The sequence below is a fragment of the Rhincodon typus genome, chromosome 19 (assembly GCF_021869965.1).
Source record: "Rhincodon typus isolate 14 chromosome 19, sRhiTyp1.1, whole genome shotgun sequence".
NCBI lineage: Eukaryota > Metazoa > Chordata > Chondrichthyes > Orectolobiformes > Rhincodontidae > Rhincodon > Rhincodon typus.
In genome coordinates, this window is record NC_063350.1 from 2066264 (window position 1) to 2080766 (window position 14503).

A 14503-nucleotide genomic window follows, 5' to 3' on the forward strand; every position below is an offset into this window, starting at 1 on the left:
GGAATGTTGAGGCTCTGGCCAGGAAAAAGAAGAAAGCAAACATTAGGTTTAAGCTGTCGGGCTCAAGTGAATCCCTAAATGACTATAAAAAGTGTTGGAGCACACGTATGAGGGAAATCAGAAGAGCAAAATGAGGCTATGAGCTGGATCTGGCAGAAAAGGTTAAAGATAATCCCAAGAGGTTCTATAGCTGTTTTAAGAGTAAAAGGGTGGCTCGGGAGACAATAGGTCCCGTTAAAGATCAGCAAGGCCGTCTGTGTGGAGCCACAGGAGATGGAGGATATTTTTAACAAATATTTCACCTCAGTGTTTACTGAGGAGAGAATCATGGATGCTAAGGAAATAAGGGAAACAAATGGGGATGTTTTGAACCACATAACATATTACCAGAGAGGAGGTGTTTGCAGCCTTAATGCGCATTAAGGTGGATAAATCCTTTGGGCCTGATCGAGTCCATCCTTGGGCATTGTGGGAGGTTAGGGAAGAAATTACAGAGGCCCTTGCAGAGGGTTTTGCTTCATCTTTAGCCACTAGTGAATTCCCAGAAGACTGGAAGGTGGCTAATGTTGTTCCATTGTTTAAGAAAGGTAGCAAAGACAAGCCAGGAAACTACAGGCCAGTGAGCCTGATATCAGTGATAGGCAAGTTACTGGAGAGGATACTGAGGGACAGGATCAACCAGCATTTGGATAGTTAAGTTCTGGTTAGGGATAGTCAGCATAGATTTGTGCGCGGGAAGTCATGTCTGACAAGTCTTTTAGAGTTTTTCAAAGAGGTAACCAAGAGGATCGATAACGACAGGGTAGTGGATATTGTCTATATGGACTTTATTAAGGCCTTTGACATGGTCCCACACGGCAGGCTTGTCATGGAGGTTAGGTTGCATGGGATCCAGAGGGACAGAGCTAGTTAATTGGATTCAAAATTGGCCTGATGGTAGGAAGCAGAGGGTGATGGTTGAAGATTTTTCTTGGACTGGAGGCCTGTGACTAGTGGTGTGCCACAGGGGTCAGTTATTTGTTATTTACATGAATGATCTGGATGTAAATATACTAGGCATGATTAGTAAGTTTGCGGATGATACAGAATTAGGAGGTATTGTTGATAGCGAGGAAGGTTATCAAAAATTACAGAGGGATCTTGATCAGATGGGGAAATGGGCTGAGGATTGGCAAATGCAATTCAATACAGATAGGTGTGAGGTTTGCACTTTGGAAAGTCAAACCAAGGTAGGACTTATACCGTAAATGGTGAGGTCCTGAGGAGTGTTGTGGGACAGAGGGACATAGGAGCACAAGTACATAGTTTGTTGAAAGCGGCATCACAGGTAGACAGGGTGCTGAAGAAGACATTTAGCATACTGGCCTTCATCAGCTGAGGCATTGAGTATAGGAGCTGGGACGTTATGTTACAATTGTATAAGTTGTTGGTGATGTTGCACTTGGAGTATTATGTACAGTTTTGGTCACCCTGTTATAGGAAGGATATAGTTAAACTGGAAAGTGTGCAAAGAAGATTTACGAGGAAGTTGCCAGGACCACTAGGCCTGAGTTATAGGGAGAGGTTGGCCAGGATAGGACTTTATTCCTTAGAACGTAGGAGAATAAGAGGTGACCTTATTGAGGTGTATAAAATCACGAGGGACATAGATAGGATGAATGCATATAGTCTTTATCCCAGGGATGGGGAATTGAAAACTAGAGGGCATGGGTGTAAGGTGAGAGGGGAAAGATTTAAGAAGGACCTGAGGAGCAACTTCTTCACAGAGAGTGGTGCATGTATGGAATGGCGACCAGAGGAAGTGGTTGAGGCAGGTACAATAGCAATATTTAAAAAAGCATTTGGATAGATACATGGATAGAAAAGGTTTAGAGGGATATGGACCAAGGATGGGGAATTGGAACTACCTGAACGGACACCATGGTCAGCATGGACCAGTTTGGGCCAAAGGGTCAGTTTCCATGCTGTATTACTCTATGACTCTATAACTACTATCCTTACCTGGTCTGGCCTGCATGTGACTCCAGACCCACAGCAATGTAACTGATTCTTAACTGCCCTCTGGTCAATTTGAAATGGGCAATAAATACTGGCCTAGCCAGAGACAGCCTTATCCTGGGAATTAATTTTAAAAAATTGGCTAAGCAGGCTTGAAGGGCCGAATGACCTACTTCTGCTCCTGAATTCTATCATGCACTTGCTTTCGTACTGTATGCCTCTTTTAGAAAGTTCCAGATCCTTGGAACCTTGCCAACTGCTTTCTCAACTTTCCCTAACACCAGAAACAATTTGAACAAAGATACCCTACGCCAAAGTCCTTTGCTTCTGCATCTTCTTCAGATTTGTATCCTTTATTTTATATTATGTCTTCTCATCTTGTGTATGAAAGTATATTATTTCACACACTTCTCTGCATTACAATGTCTAATGTCTTGTGTCTACCCATTCCACCAGTCTCCCTGCGTCCTGTTTAAGTTTATTACCATCCTCCTCACAGTTCATGATACTTCTAAGTTCCATGTCATCTGCATCTTTTGAAATTGTGTCCAGCACACCCAAGTTTCATTTATGATTATTGATCAATTGAGGCATTGGTCTAAATACCAAATCTTGGGTAATTATACCATCACAAAATCCAGAAAACAACAATTCACCATTACAGGCAGTTCTGAGGAAGGGTCACCGGACCCGAAACGTTAACTCTGTTTTTTTCCTTCACAGGTGCTGCCAGACCTGCTGAGCTTTTCCAGCAATTTCTGTTTTGTTTCCTGGTTTACAGTATCCGCAGTTCTTTTGTTTTTCATTCACCATTACTCTTGATTTCTGTCACTCGGTTAATTTCGTGCTGCCATTGTGCCTGTCATTTCATGGTTTGCAGCTTTGCTGATTGAGGTAATTCCCAGATGACAACCCCTAGCACCTAGTGGTATTTGCCACCTCTAACAGTATGTGGTATTGAATAAGGATTGTTCGATGTATTTCAATGCCACCAATCCTCCTTTTGCTTTCTCTTTGGCCTGTTGAGTGATTAGTGATACAGCACTGTACAGTATCTACAGAAGAGACTTTGTTATTAGATAAAATAATTTATTGCACTATAGCAATAAGTGCCACTACATTTGGTCAGACATGATGACTAGGACCTTAGGGTTCTGGTACAGATAGATGTGCTCCCTCTGAAAACTAGGGTATTACTTCTTGTGTCTACCCACACAGTGTGAGTGACAGTAGTTGAATGGGTGGAACCAATGTAACATGAACATTAACCATTTCAGAGCCACTTCCTCATGCAACACTGATAATACTATCATATGTCACTTTATTGAATACCTTTTGGAAGTCTATGTGCAACACATCAACTGCATCACTCTCATCAACCTTTACTTTTACCTTATTAATCAGTTAACCATGATTCGTCCCAAACAAGTTTGTGCTGACTTTCCCTTAATTCATTATGATCTGTCTGCCTTAATCTTCCATTTACCACTCTTCTACTACTTACTTGCCTGCAGAAGGTTTCTGCATTTGTTTTTGTATTAGCTGCCATTTTCTTCTCGTACTTTCTCTTTGCTACTTTTGTTCCTTTTTACTTCTGTCACAAATTTTACCCATTCAACATGGTTCTCATCTGTATCATTTGCCTGACATCCATCATACAACCTCTTTTTCTGCTTCATCTTATTCTTGATTTCCTTCATATCCAAGGAATCCTGGCTTTGTTTTGTTCTATTATTTCCCATCTGAACATACACTTCAGTGGCACCTGGAGCATCTCTTCTTCAAGACAATCCATTGTTTGATTATTGTATTGTTTGTTAATCTTGTTTCCAATTTACCTGGCCAAGATCTGTTCCCCACCCCTTGAAATGTTCCTGTCACCCCACCCAAATTAATTTTACTCTGGATTGTTTCCTGTTCTTTCCCACAGCTAACCTGGACCTAATGACACTCATGGCTGCTGTCTCAATCTATTTAAAAGAGTTTAGGAACTGTATCCTTCACAATGTAAGATATCTTGTCATGACTTAAAATGAAAAAGATTTTTGAAATTGGCGTGGGTTTTTAGTTTCTTGGAAGTGACTCTCAACATGAGCCAGTATTACTCCCACCAGAAAAAAATGTTTTTAATCATAATTGCTCAATCAAATGAATGTGTACTGTGGTACTTTCCCTTTAATGAGTGTGATAATATTCGGTTTGCAAAAATCATTTCTTTATTCACCATATCTAAAGGTTCATTTATATAAGCTCTTTAAATATATTTGATAAATCCGGTTTTCAAACTTATTAAAGTACTGATCATCACAAAAAAATCCGTTAGAGAAGCTATGGGTAATTTGCCTTCTATTCATTCCTGTTGGATAAGATTGAAAGTTGATAAAACGACTCAGGATTGAAATATAGCTTGACCCATGTTGTATTTCTAAGCATTTTCAGTTTGGCTCTGTGAGGTCTCTTTCACAATGACAGTATAAAAATACTTTCTCGCTGACTGAAAATATTCTTGTAATTATGTGTTTATAAATTATGTGTTTTCAAACAATGTTTTGAATGTGACAGGGATTCATTTGGCATTACGAGAATGAAAAAAAGGTGTATCACAGTCAGAAGATTTTTATGCCTTAAAGAGCTGAAATGTGCGTTTAACGAGATCCTCAAGACATTTCTGTTTTCAGTTTCTCTCTATGAGAGACCTGTACATGTCTCAGCTGTTATCATGCATGGGGCTTATCATCCTTGGGGAATGAGACATGCCAATGCCTACAGCCAAGAATATCCTATTGAAATAAAATAGTTCTCCCATCTCTCCAAACAAAGTGGATAGAGTTGCATCTGGCTGCATGAGACCACTAGGATGAATGGAAGTTGTACACATCTCATGTCGTTTTAAAACATCGGACCCTGCGTTGGGTCTGGACTCCTGCCAGTTGCTCATTTTGATTTGCGATGTGGTTTTAAGCATATTTCTTTTTTTTTGATGTTCTCACTCTCTCTCACACACGTACACACTCTCTTTCACACACGAACTCTCTCTCACACACAAGCAGACACACTCTACTCGCACACAGATACAAACACAGACACTCTCACACATACACACACGCACACACACAGATACACACACACTCTCTCTCACGCATGCATACACACTCTGCCTCTTTCATACACAGACACTCTCTCTCACACACCCTAGTATATTTACCCTCATGTACGTTATCAGGGAATCTCTGAAAAAGTTCCTCTTGATTTGTCAGAGGATATGCAGATTCTTTATGTGTATACTCAGATGTTAGTTTACAAACATAGAATGCACAGCAAAATGGATCAGGTTGAAGAGAGCTTCCTGGCCTTTAAGAATGTGGGGGAGAGTTCTTGCGTTTTCAGCACCGGGGGAGGGGAACGTTCTGATGGTATTTAGCAGAAATAGTTCTGGGGTTTACCAGCATTGAGGGAGTGGCTGAGAATGTCAGAATCAACTGTTATTTTTGAAAAAAATACTTAGCTGCAATGTATGCTCTCTCCCCCTAAGAAAAGATGAAATGTCCTTTTTTGAACTCTTCTGCTGTTAGGTCCAACTTCCCCTTGGTGACTTGATGAGGAAATTACCAGTGTTTCTTCATACAGGCCTCCAGTTATGCACATTAAAAGTAAGATCATTCAGCTCCTCATTCCTTGTCTGCCATTCAATAAGAATTAGTACTCTATGCTGAACATCACTTGGAGGAAGCACTGAGGGTGGCAAGATTGCAAAATGTACTCTGGGTGGGGGATTTCAATGCCCACCACCAAGAGTGGCTCAGCAGCAGTATTACTGATCGAGCTGGTCGGGCCCTAAAGGACATAGCTGCTAGACTGGGTCTGCAGCAGGAAGTGAGGGAACCAACAAGAGGGAAAAACATACCTGACCTCATCCTTACCAATCTGCCAGCTGCAGTTGCATTTGTCCATGACAGTATTGGTAAGAGTGACCATCGCACAGTCCTTTTGGAGATGAAGTCTCGCCTTCACGTTGAGAATAAATTCCATCGTGTTGTGTGGCACTATCACCATGCTAAATGGGACAGACTTCACACAGATCTAGCAACTCAAGACTGGGCTTCCACGAGGCGCTGTGGGCCATCAACTTCAGCAGAATTGTACTCCAGCACAATCTGTAACCTCATGGCCCGGCATATCCCTCACTCAACCATTACCATCAAGCCTGGGGATCAACCCTGGTTCAATGGAGAGTGCAGGAGGGTATGCCAGGAGCAGCACCAGGCATACCTAAAAATGAGGTGTCAACCTGGTGGAGCCACCAAACAGGACTACTTGCACACCAAACAACATAATTAGCAAGTGATAGACAGAGATAAATGATCCCACAACCAATGGATCAGATCTAAGCTCTGCAGTCCTGCCACATCCAGTTGGAAATGGTGGTAAAATTAAACAACTCACTGGAGGAGAATTCTCCACAAATATCCCCATCCTCAGTGATGGAGGAGCCCAGTACATCAGTGCAAAAGATAAGGCTGAAGCACTTGCAGCAATCTTCAGCCAGAAGTGCCAAATGGATCATCCATCTCGGCCTCCTTCAGTGGTCCCCAGCATCTCTCAAACCAGCCTTCAGCCAATTCGATTCACTCCACATGATATCAAGAAATGGTTAGAAACACTGGATACTGCAAAGGCTATGGGCCCTGACAACATTCCGGCAATAGTACTGAAGACTTGTGCTCCAGAACTTGCCGCTCCCCTAGCCAAGCTGTTCCAGTACAGTTACAACACTGGTATCTATTCGACAATGTGAAAAATTGCCCAGGTATGTCCTGTACATAAAAAGCAGGACAAATGCAACCCGGCCAATTACTGCCCCATCAGTCTCCTCTCGATCATCAGTAAAGTGATGGAAGGTGTCAGTAACAGTGCTATCAAACAGCACCTGCTCAGCAATAACCTGCTCAGTGACACCCAGTTTGTATTCCGCCAGGGCCACTCAGCTCCTGTCCTCATTACAGCCTCGGTTCAAACATGGATAAAAGAGCTGAATTCCAGAGGGGAGGTGAGAGTGACAGCCCATGACATTAAGGCTGCATGCGACCTTTATTCTTCATTCAGTCATGGGCTGAGGGCATCGCTGACCAGGCAGCATTTATTGCCCATCCCTGATTGCCCAGAGGGCAGTTAAGAGTCAAGCACATTGCTGTGGATCTGGAGTCACATGTAGGCCAGACCAGGTAAGGATAGCAGTTTCTTTCCCTAAAGGACATTAGGGAACCAGATGGGTTTTTCCGACAATAAGCAACGGATTCACGGTCATCATTAGATTATTAATTCCAGATATTTGATTGAATTCAAATTCCACCATCTGCTGTGGTGGGATTTGAACCTGGGTCCCCAGAACATTATCTGGATCTCTGGATTAACAGTTCAGCGATAATACCACTAGGCCATTGCCTCCCTTTGAGTGTGGCATCAAGGAGCCCCAGCAAAACTGAAATCAATGGGTATCAGGGAGCCAACTGTCCACAGGTCAGGCATTTAGGAAGATGTTGTGGCTGTTGGAGGTCAGTCATCTCAGCTGCAGGACATGTCTGCAGGGATTTCTCAGGGGAGATGATGGCCCCGCTGTATTAGACTCTTAATCCAGAGACCGAGGTAATGTCCTGGGGACCCAGGTTCATTCCAGGCCATGGGAATTCAATAAAACAACATCTGGAATCAAGAGCCCAGTGATGACCATTAAATCATTGTTAATATTGGAAACCCCACCTGGTTCACTAATTCCTTTAAGAAAGGTAGTAGCTGACCTGATCTGGCCTACATGTGAGTCCAGGCCTGCAGCATTATTGTTAACTCTTAACCACCTACTGGGCAATTAGGAAAGGGCAATGAATGCTAGTATAGCCAATAAGACACATATCCTTTTAATGAAGTCGAAAAAATAAGAGTCCTGGGCCCAACCATCTTCAGCCGCTTCATCTGTGACCTTCCTTCCATCATAAGTCCAGGAGTGGAGATGTTCGCCGATGATTGCACAATGTCCAGCACCATTTGCAGCTCCTTAGATACTGAAGGTGTCTATGTTCAAATGCAACAAGCTCTGGATAATATCAAGGCTTGTGTTGACAAGTGGTAAGTAACATTTGCACCACACAAATGCCAGACAATGACTATTTTCAACAGGACAGAATCTAACCATTCAATGGCATTACCATTGACCAGAAACTGAAGTGAAGTCACCATATGAATACTGCAGTGTGTTACTCACCCGGACTCCCCAAAGCCTGTCCCACCATCCACAAGGCACAAGGCAGGAGTGGGATGGGACACTCCCCACTTGCCCCTGGATGGGGGCAGCTGCTTTTACTGACTTATGGACCCACCAGCTGTCTACCTACATTGGCTCCTCATTAAGCAGTGCTTTCATTTTAGCATCTGTTTTCTTGTTTTCAAATCCCTGTTTGATCCTGCCACTCTGTGTTTCCCCTAACCCCTCAAGCCTACAGGCTTGGTGTGTTTTGGAGGATGGTGGTGAAGGGGCGATGCCAGAGGTAGGTTCTTCACACAGAGAGTGGTGGGCGTGTGGAAGGCACTGCCAGCAGTGGTAGTGGCGTCAGATACTTTAGAGACTTTTAAGCGACTCTTGGATAGGCACATGGAGGATAGTAAAATGTAGGGGATGCAGGGTAGATTGATGTATTCGGCACAACATCGTGGGCCGAAGGACCTGTACTGTGCTGTACTGTTCTATGTTCTATGTATGTTCTATGTTAAGGATAATGGAGGCTATCAGCCCTTTTCCTCCTAGCAACCAGCTTGGTCCATATCAATTCCCAAGTAATGCACCAACTTCTCATGTTCTGCTGGTGATGATTTATTCTGTTTCGAGCTGCTTATACTATTTTTGAGCAACCTGCCAGACCTGATTTCCAAGTTTCCTTTTCCCCTCTATGGAAATACCTGTCTTCTGTTTGCAACCCACACTCCTCAATAGACTGAGTTTTGGAACTCCCTGGTGGGGAATCCCAGGTAGAAACCACGCTTCCTACACAATCTACTGCTCTGTATTATGCTTATATTTTTACTGTACATCTCAGTAAAGTGTACAATTACAGAAAGGTGATTTTTAAAATGTATTTTTGGATCAATATGAGTTATCATCATGTCTTAGGTATTGATGCATGGATGTACTTGTTCTTATGCTTACCAAGCCATGTGTAAAAGCAATATCTTTTTACTTTTCTGTCTTTTTGATTGTGCACTTAATTGGAAAAGGGCTGTTTTAAAAGCCAAGGATTGTGAAAAGGATTACTGAAGTTTTTATAAGCCAGTTATCAGCATTTATTGTAAGTGCAGTTTACACAGTTGTTTCTTCAACCAAAGCAGGCAAGTTGCTGCAGATGAGCTGGCACCAGGAGGAATGTAGAAAGTGAAATTCAGCTGGCAAAAAGTAGCTGATAGTCTGTGGACTGGTGGCCATTTGTCAATGACAAAGACCTTCTGCCTGCTGACAACTAGGATTTTTCCCAGGTAGCTGAACAGCTTCTATGTGTGAGCAATATGATCAGAAGCCTTGAACTTCTGGAAGAGCAGGTGGCTCCCTCTCTGCAGTAAAATATACCTAAAGAATGCCAGCTGATTTTCTGTCATTAGTTTCTCTAAGTTATGTCTTTTCACTAGTAGCTAAGAGACTTTATAACTTGTGAACCAGTTGCGCAGTGCAAGGAAGTGAAAAGTACCTAGGGCAGAGAGAGATTGAGGAACAGCAAGTCCTGACAAGCAAATAGGATCTACTCAGTAAACCCTGTGACCAGGTGCCACTGAACTTACTTCCCAGTTTTTCCCTTTGCCCATAATACCAATTTTATGTCTGTGTCTACCTGTCTGTTCCGTGCATGTGGAGATGGTGTTTATAAGGGGGTTACAGTTTTAACTCGAGTTATATGTTAATGGTTCATAATTGTTTACCTGTAGTTAGAGTCTATTTATTTGTGATAAATAGTAATTCCTGTTAAGTATAGAAACCTGATCCATGCTTTCTGTTAATCTGGCTCTGAAGCATTAGTTGGGGAGTTTTGAGAACTTTGATAAAATGTTTACCTTTTGTGACAACTCTGAGAACAGTGGGGTTTGAGTTCAGTAGAAAAGGAGTAGAAAATATAATATGTAACATAGGTGAAATTTTAAGCCCTGCTTCATTGTACAAACCATTCTGCAGCTGTAGTTATGACCAAATCTGTACCTCACTCCAAAATGACCTTCCCCACCTAGATGCCAAGCTATTCTCTGGCTTCTTTAAGTTAAATTGCTAACTTGATACCAAGTTGTTTAAGTTATGAGCAATGTTTTGGTGCTGCAATGTGATTATTTGGAAATGGAGTGAGATTGCTCACACAAGGCTAGAGACAATGGGGTTGTTCATTCTACATCAAAGCCACATAGATTTGCCACACAGGAGTGGACAACTCAGTTCATGTCCATGTTCATGCACCTACCTCATCTGACATATTAACAACATGGTTAGTACGAGAAAAAAGGAGACTCTGGTCACAAAGTGGGAGTATCACAGCTTGTTGAGCTTGAAATGATCAGTCCAAATCAGACCATAAATGGCTAAGCCGGTTGTACAGTAAATCCTTGGTATTTGTGTGTTCATGACACACAATTCGCCTATTCGCACCAAAAAGTAAGTAGTGACAAAATTCACTATCCATGGTAAAACTCCTGTATCTACAATTTTTAACCAATTTTTAACCAGTATTTTTATAGGCTCCAAACTCTCAAATTTCATTGTTTGTGGAGGATCTGAGAAACAACCATCGCAGATATGGAAGAATGACTGTATACCTTAGGTGGTCAAGCTGAGGCCTCTTGGATTTGAAGAAGCAAAGTTGGCACCGCCCAAGTCATGACGAATTTTACTGGAAACAAGGGCATTGGATGCAAAAGTGGTTGAACAAATCTACAACTGTAATTGAAATTCAAATGAGATTCTGTTTTATAAAAAAAGTCTATTCACAAAAGGATGAGCTAAAAGCTAGACTCATCTTCCAAGGGGAATTGAGAGACTGCTGTGTGCTCTGTTTAACAGAGACATGGCTCACTCCTGCTACACCTGACTGTGCCTTACAACCTGAGGGTTTCTCAGTTCACCGAATGGACTGCTTGTTCTTGGGCAAGGCAAGGGGCGATGGGGTCTGCGTCCTCATCAACATCTGGTGCTCAGACACAGTGACTCTCATGCATCACTGCTCCCAGGACCTTGAATATCTTCCAGTAAAGTACCATCCCTATTATCTGCCATGTCAGCGGTCTACATCCCACCCCAGGAGGAATTGAAGAGTACACTTGACGAAGTATACGCTACACACAGTCTTCAGACAGAATATCCCAAGGCCTTGGTCATTGTAACCAGTGACTTCAACCAGGCGAACCTCACAAACATGCTACCAAAATACCATCATCATGTTTTCTGTCCCACGAGAAGATTCAAACATCCCTGATCATTGCTATACAGCCATGAAAGATGCCTACCATTACATTCCCCCATCCACATTTTGGAAAATCAGATCACAACACTGTGCCCCTCCTCCAAGCTCACAAGCAGAAATTGAAGCATGAGGACCTGGTACAGAAAGTAGTGCAGTGTTGGTATGAGGCAATGGAAGGGCTTCTATAGCACTGCTTAGAGTCAGTGGACTGATCCTTTTGCAAGAACTCAGAGGCCTGAATCTAAATGAGTATGCCACCACTGTCACAGACTTCATTAGTAAGTGTGTAGAAGACTGCATGACAAAGAAGTTAATCCGAATGTTCCCCAACCGGAAACCATGGATGAGCGGGGAGATCTACTCCCTACTGAGGTCCGGGTCTGAGGCGTTCAAGTGGGCGGCTCTGACCTATACAGGAAATCCAGGTATGACCTTCGGGAGGGATGCCAAGAGGCCAATACCAAACTAAGCTTGAGACCCAGACCAACCACGTGGACACATGTCGTTTGCGGCAAGGCTTAAATGACATAATGGGCTACAAATCGAAGTCGAACAGAATCACGAGTAACAGTACATCCTTACCCGATGAGCTCAATGCATTCTACGCTCGCTTGGAAGACAGCCATTCGGGATGTGCCATGAATGTTGGTCAAGCCAGCAACATTCTCAATTTAAGAATGAATAAAAACCCATACAAGATATCCACCCAAATTAAAATTGTTACCATCCTGTTCAAAATTGGTCAGATTCATTCTGAAGCCTGAACCTCTGCTCAATTTCCTGATATTTGATCTACCAAGAGCAATTAGTGATCTGTTAGGGGTCCAGGAATGTCTCCCCCAGTAAATGATAAGGTCCATTTCAGTTTGATGGCTATTTCTTGTATTTGGCAGCTTTAAATTATTTAGATTAAATCCATATAAGAATGAAATATCCGGACAATTATTTTATGAATGTTGTTATTGAATAAGTAAACGGACAGTGAGTCTTGATCACTGATTTGTTTTTTCAGGGTTGGAATAAAACCATTTAGTTAAAGGTTATGCATTTTTCATAATGCTAAGATTAACATGAAAGTCTGACTACATTATGTTTCCATAAATTGTAGATTGAGCTGCATGGGTAGTGGAATAATTTTTTTTCAGCATTTAATTTTATAGTGAAAATTTTAAGAGAAATTTAAATTAAGCCGTGATTGGAATCAATTGTGGAAATATAAGTTTAAAATGAGTTCATTTTCATTTGTTTAAAAATTAAATGCCGGAGGGTCTCCAATTCTAATTAATCTCGAGTTAAATCCTCTTTCTCCAATCTCATAATTTTGTTTCCATGGTTTTAAATAATTTACAACATTAAAAATATATTGAATAACGATTGAAAGAATACCAGGGCAGTTCCACTTTTACTCCTGCCTATTTGATATGCCAAGGCAGCACTCTTGTTTTGGTTTGAAGATCTTCTGAGATGAATGAATTATTTTCTGTGAGAACACTTTGGATTTGAGGATCCCAATGTAAAGAAAAGGAGCAGGTGGTTAGTGCAGTTTTCCGACTTTTAAGGATACTTCTATGGGTTTTGGCTTGTTTTGTGGGTGGACCGTTGCCCATAGAAACTGCACCTCAGGAAGATCAGCGGTCTCATCAGAGGGTGTGAATTGCAAAATATACTCCCAAAGCTGTGATTGAACAAAAGCAGATTGAAGGATTTGTGAGGCATCTGGTAATTTATTAGAATAAATGTCTACATTAGTGTTGCTTCTTTGCTTGGGGACCTCGTAAGAACATAAGAACTTGGAGCAGGATTAGGGCATTCAGCCCCTTGAGCCTGCTCCTATTTAATATAATCATAATTGATCTCATCTTGGCCTACACTCCACCTTTGTGCCCATTCTCCATAACCCTTCAACCTGTTACTAACTAAAAATCTGTCTATCTCCTCCTTAGCTTTACTCAATGTCTAGGTATCCACTGCACTCTGGGGTAGTGATTTCCACAGGTTCATGACTATGTGACAGAGTAATTTCTCCTCATCTCTGTTTGAAATCTGCTACCTCTTATTCTAAAGATTTAACCTCTCATTCTAGATTGCCCCACATGAGGAACCACCCTTTTTACGTATACTTTTTCAATCCCTTTTAGCATCTCATATGTCCCAGTTAGATCTCTTATTCTTATAAACTCTGGAGAGTATATGCTCAATTCCTCTTCATAAATCAAACACTTAATTTTTTGGAATCAACCTAGTGAACCTCCTCTGAATCACCTCCAACACAATTACATTCATTTCAAGTAGGGGGACCAAAACTGAACGCAATACTCCTGATGCACTCTCACTAATGCCTTGTACAGTTTCCCTAACCCTATGTGATCTTACCTTGCATATGAACCTTTGTGTAGCACCTTATCAAATGTGAATTACATTTTCAAAGAACTCTGAAGATTAGTCAAACTTGATTTAGAGTCATTGAGATGTACAGCATGGAAACAAACCCTTCGGTTCAACTTGTCCACGCCAACCAGATATCCCAAATTAATCTAGTCCCATTTACCAGCATTTGGCCTATTTCCCTCTAAACCCTTCTTATTCATATACCCATCCAGATACCTTCATAAATGTTGTAATTGTACCAGCCTTCACCATTTCCTCTGGCAGCTTGTTGCAAACATGCACCGCCCTCTGCGTGAAAAAATTGCCCATCAGGTCTCTTAAGTCTTTGCACTCTTACCTTAAACCTATGCCCTCTAGTTTTGGACTCCCCTACCTTGGGGAAAAGACCTTGGCTGTTCACTCTATCAATGCCCCTCATGATTTTATAAACTTTTATAAGGTCACCCCTCAGCCTCCAACGCTCCAAGGAAAATAGACCCAGCCTATTCAGGCTCTTCCTATAGATCACAGTCTCCAATGCAGCAAATCCTTGTAAATCTTTTCTGAACCCTTTGAAGTTTCACAACATTTTTCCTGTAGTAGGGAGACTAGAATCGAACGCAGTATTCCAAAAGTGGCCTAACCAATGTCCTGCACAG